We start from the raw sequence: 5,891 nt of genomic DNA, 5'->3' as shown, positions 1-5,891 counted from the left end.
CACCAGAAACTTTTTATAAACAAGATATAATTCTTTTGTGATTCTTTAGCTTAAAAGGTTTCCTTATTTGTCCCATGCTGAACGTCATGACATCACCCTTGTTGCAAAAGGCATGATGTGTGGGCTTTCACGTAAATATTTACACTCCGGACACTAAGCAGATGAAGGTCTCTTTGAAACAACAAATCAGCTTTGACCAGCTGAGTGTACTATTAGCCAAGATTAGAAATAGGTCTGTAAAGTGCCAAAGCAGCAGCAGCCTCAGCATCGTAAAACACCTCTCCTAGTTTGGGCTTTGTGTGTTTAGGAAGTCTCCTGGTGTTTAGTGTAGGGTCCTTGTACCGCAGACCATTATGGAGTTGTATTTCAGCTAATGATATAAATATATTTGTCTAGCTAATATGTGAGATGAAACAAAAACACTTATATGGCAATAATTCAGCTCTCAATAATCCAGCTGTCATGTTTGGAGAAAGAATTGTTGTACACAAGATCCCAAGAGAACCACACCCACATTGAAGCACAGTGATGGGAGCATCACTGTCTCTGCAAATGCTACTCTTGAATTACATGTCATCTGAGGAAATATTAATGGAGCAATGTACCAGGACACAGTGAAGTAGAATTTCAGCTCATTTGCCAACCTTGGGGAATTGAAGAACATTTCAGCATTAAAATAATATATTGTGATTTTGGAATATTATATTCCATATCAGTTTTGATTTTTACTCATATTTTTGTTTCAGTGGATACATATTTTTTGTTTATATTCATATTCTAAGTGTATGTTTGAAGTGGTTATATTGTATATATTGAATATATGTTGCATTTTTTAAACAGTGTGATTGACAAGAGTGGTGAAGGAAGAGCTTTGTTTTTGGTCAGTTTACATGACTACCCTCACAGAACAGTAGAAACGAGGTTCCTCCACTGGGTGGACAAACGTATTCTCCATCATAGAGTGAAGCTGCTGCACCTCTGAATTAAAAGAAGGACGCTGAAGTAGTTCAACTGGCCTATATAGATTTTTGTCAACAAATAAAACCATCAAAACATTCCCCAACCAGAAGCCATGACTGAACAGCTTTAATAAGAGGATGTAGCTTATAAATCAGATGACGCACAAACCTATAGTAATTCCAGGAGGGAACTGAAGAAGGGCATGAAAGAGGCAAATGCAAATACAAACAGCACATTGGAGGGCATTTTTTGAACAACAACATCTGTAGCATGTAAAAGGCAGTTAAAGCCAGCACTGACAACAAGGGTAGTCCCTCACAACTCAAAAATAACCCCCTTCGTGATTTCCTGAACAACTTCTTTGATTAAACATATGGTACAATTTATAGACAAGCATTAATTTTAAATAATTTTTTAACCCTCCACTCATTTTTATTTTTGCTCTAATGAATACTTTATTTATCTTAATGATGCTGCCAAGTTAATTATCCAGGCTTGCTAACAGTATAGTTAAACCTGCGTTTTCCACACCCAGAAATGAGTACTTTTCTATTTAAAAACACATTTTATGTACTAATCTTAAATGGAGAAGTAAAAAACTTTCCTTTTAATGCAGAAACGTTAATAATATTGTGAGTTTGTTAGCTAGTTCACTGGCGAATAAACAGACAAATATCAGCATTAGTATTCAGCTTGTGTAACTTCATTGTACTGATTAAAATCTCAAAAACCTCCTGTCCCTGTCCATCATCCAAAATCTATCTAAATATTATACTGTATAATTATTTAAACTTTCACCCGACTTCAGCAAGCTTTATACTCAATATGATATTGTGTACATGAAATGATTAACGAAATTCGCTAGCTAACATACATCTGTAATCAAGTCCTTTAGGGTGCTAACTGGTTAATCAGTACTCTAATCATGATTTAGTGACAAACCAGTACTCACAATTGTTAAAAGTGAACCATTAATGGAAATAAATATTATATTGTCGAAAATAAATTCTCGTTAGTCCAGCTAATCAACTCGGTTCAGGGTTTTAGCGTGTAATTTAAACCAGCAGCTAAGTTCACTAGCAGGTTAACTAAAATTGGGGGTAAATATTACATTTATATCAAATTAACCAAACAACTGTGCAATAATTACAAGAAACGGACGTTTTCTCGGTGAATAACATTAATCTAGTATTACACTCCTAATTGAAAAGATCGTCAGTGCGCTAGCACAAGAATTAGCATGATTAAGTGTAAAACCAGTAGCCAGGGTTGTTAAGTGACCTTCCGATGGGAGAAATATTTCATTGTGGAAATAAAATTAATTCTTAAAACAAAGTTTATTGATTTTATTGTGTAATTTAAACCAGTAGCCAAGTTCACTAGCATGAGGCTTATTCACAGCAACAGATGAGGTTGCTTGTGAGCTACATAACTTTAGATTGTTACAATGTAACTTCAGCTGGATTTATTGTAAAATCAGTGAGACATTAAAGTCACATGGTAGGATAAAGCTCCTCCTGCTTTGAGGAGGGTCCGTGTCCTCAGGAGGAGCTCTTGCTCCCCGGAGGCTGTGGTAAATGAAATAACCCACTCCAGCGGAGAGAGTGACCAGAACCGCAGCACAGGCAATCTCACCCAGGGTCAAGATCTTTAGGTCTTGCAGGAAATCCATCGCAGAGTCAGAAGTCCTTCGCCGGGAGTCGCTGTTCGTGGTGTTGAGATGTAGAGATGAGTTGTTGTAGAGACGATGTTTATCCGTTGCCTACGTATCCGTTACCTGTACTATTTGTTGGAACGCATCATCACCATGGAGACAGTTTAAACACAAACAATTCTAAGAAGTGTAGCAGTACTGTCACTTTAAGAGTGATCAGGCTGGGACTTGATTGGGCTTTAGTTCCGAGGGTATAAAATGAGCAGTAGTGACATCATTGGAAGCACCCCTACCTAGCATTGACTCATTTCCGGAATTCCGTGCGAATGCCTGTGAGGTAAGAGCCGTTACATACGCATGGTGAACTGGTTCTTATGCCGCGTTATTCAAGACTGCTTTATTTTTAGTGTGGACTGAGGAGCGGAACTGGAAGTTTATATTCATCGCTAGAGGGAATACTCGTGTGGGTTAAACTATCAGGTACGTTACTATTCTTACTAAAGGGTTGTTTAAGTTCTTTCATTAGCGTTCTTTAACTTGCCGGTATGTTTTGTGGCTATGCAGCTAACAGTTGGCTAAGCAACGTTGCAGCAGGCTTTTGGCTTTCATGTTCGTATGACCATCGGAGAGATTTGCTCCCGCGCTCGCTTGTGCGACCATTAAGACGCTGGACTAAATTGTGAGAAGATTTACCTCATCGTTGTAACCGATCAGCCGGACATCGCGATCTTGGCTGGTGTGGTGCAGCTACTGGACCAAGCCATTGGCGCAGTGGAATCTAGGAGAGTTGCGCCTTGGGTTTGACGTAATCCTTTCCTTCCGCTCTAGCTCGCAATGTTGGAGAACTGGGCAGCCCAATATTGATGGTTATTGTTTTATAATCCTCCAGGTTGAAGGGCTGAAGGTACAGCGTTAAGTCATAGCCGGAAGTGGCGTGTGTAGATGTGTTCGGCTCACACACATGACGTCACCATTTTGTGTTGTCGTTTAGGTTTCTGTTTCGTTTTCTTTTTCCTTATTTTCTTTTGCTTGTCTTTTTATGTATTGCTTTTAAACAGTGCTGTTCCTGATTTGGTTTATTCTTTATTGATTAGTGCATCTGCTTAATGTGTTCTGGGTTTCTGTTTGTATTACTATACATCAGTTGCTTTTGTTTTTGGTTTTCCTTATTTTTTTTTCTTTATTTCTTTTCATGATGTGTGCTGATAATTGTAAACATTGTTTCCTTTTTGGTTTGGAGTGAATGGTGGGTGTGTGTGTGTGTGTGTATGTGATTGTTTGAAACCTGCAAGGTGCTATTTTTCCCTTCAGAGTTGGGGCAGCCAGCGATAGCCAGAGTGTGTGCCTTTTCCGCGTGTTGGTGGTGTATCTGGTGGCTGCAGTGCTCACAGTGGTGTTGTGTACGTGCTGTGGTGTTGGGGTGCACGTGAGTTTGGTGTTCTCTGGCTTAGGGAGGCCAGCATCCAATTCTGGAGAGGTAAACTTAGTGATTGTTTGGTTGTTTTATGTATATCCCTTTTATCTGCTAATTTAAATAAAAATTTGTGTGGTCAACTCTGGTCTGATACCTGACTCAGCCGTAGCTAAACCTGTGTGTCCGGTGAAGCAGAGGGTGAGTCCCCAGTAATAGGCCCCCGGGGTGGCGTAGTCGGTTATTTTGAGTCATGCGTCAAATGTAAGCGTAGGGAGAACGGCTGGTGTTATCTAAGCCCAGACCCAAATCTAGTACCGCCACAGAAGCAAACACGCACGCACACGTGATGTCTAAGGTGAACAGATTCACCTAGATCGAGATGTGGGATTGTCTGAGATGCGGATTGGGGTCACGGAGATGATGATAACGATGATGATTTTTAAAAATTATTATTATTATTTCATGTTAGTTATCGTTTTTAGTTATTGTAATAATAAAGTAATTACTATTATTGTATTGTTCTTATTAGCACATACACTTTAATGCACTTATTCACTTACACTCATATATCAATATATACTTACTTAGATCGTTCCTCTATCTGTGTAAAGAGCTTTGTCAATATGAACATAAATGCATGTCACTAACTTTCAGAGAAATTGTAAAACAAATCCAACAATCCCTTTGCGCCATCTGCTGGAAAATCGATGAAATGACATCAAGTAAATCTTTTAGCACAGCACACTGGGACTCTCTAGGACATCCTTATTTCTTATTTATCCACAATTCATTGCCTATACTTTCTTTTTATCACTGTATTTTTTAATAAAGTCATAACAATTGTAATTTTTTATAATTCTGTTCATTCACACAATTTCAGTAATTTATCTTCAGTTTCACAGAGAAGCTGGATCCCATCCTGGAAAACTGGGTGTGAGGCTCCCTGGGTGGAACTCCAGCCCACTGAACAAATAAGATAGGATAAGAAAAAATAATTCTTTATTCATCCCACAGCAGGGAAATTTGCATAGTTACATAACCACATGACCTGTTGCATGTTGTTCCTCAATTCCTCTAAGAGCATTAATAAAATTGCTACATCCTTACTGATAAATTTTGTTACATCATCAAATCAAGTCAGTTCCATTTATGCAACTGGTGTATTTGATTTATATTTACTTGGGTTTCATCCATCCATCCATCCATCCATTTTCTATACCCGCTTTATTCCTTATTAGGGTCACAGGGATCTGCTGGAGCCTATCCGAGTGCACATAGGGCGAAAGGCAGGGGTACACCCTAGACAGGTCACCAGTCCATCACAGGGCTACTTTGGTTTCAAAACTCTAAAAATAAATATTATTAACATTAATAATTAATTAACTCACTCACTCATTCACTAGTGACAGAGGTGCCTAGATGTAATGTAGGATTCCTATGACCAAACAAATGCAGATGTAGTAATGTGTGTAATAAAACATTACAGGCTGTGCTGTTATGGGAAAACATGAAAATATATACACAGTTGAATAGACTAAGATTGCCTGTCAAGGCAAAAAAAAATTGTTCTTAACATTTTTTAGGTTTCTAAATACTACTGTATCATAATCTGCCCCAAATGAATTGTTTAAGCATTTATGTGTCTGTTTTAAGACATTATACTTTGCATAAAAACATGATAGATGCATTTGTAATGTATTATATATAGTATGGAGGACTCATGCAAATATTTTTCTTTATTATCTGTTTTTTACTCTGCTTAATGCTTCACCTACGTACTGTCATTTGTCTTGTCATATTTATTAACAAGTTATAATATTTATAACTTAACCTGGATAAGCTGTTTTGTTATACTGCAAAATC

The sequence above is a fragment of the Hemibagrus wyckioides genome, linkage group LG09 (genome assembly GCF_019097595.1).
Source record: "Hemibagrus wyckioides isolate EC202008001 linkage group LG09, SWU_Hwy_1.0, whole genome shotgun sequence".
NCBI lineage: Eukaryota > Metazoa > Chordata > Actinopteri > Siluriformes > Bagridae > Hemibagrus > Hemibagrus wyckioides.
This window is presented reverse-complemented; position numbering follows the sequence as displayed.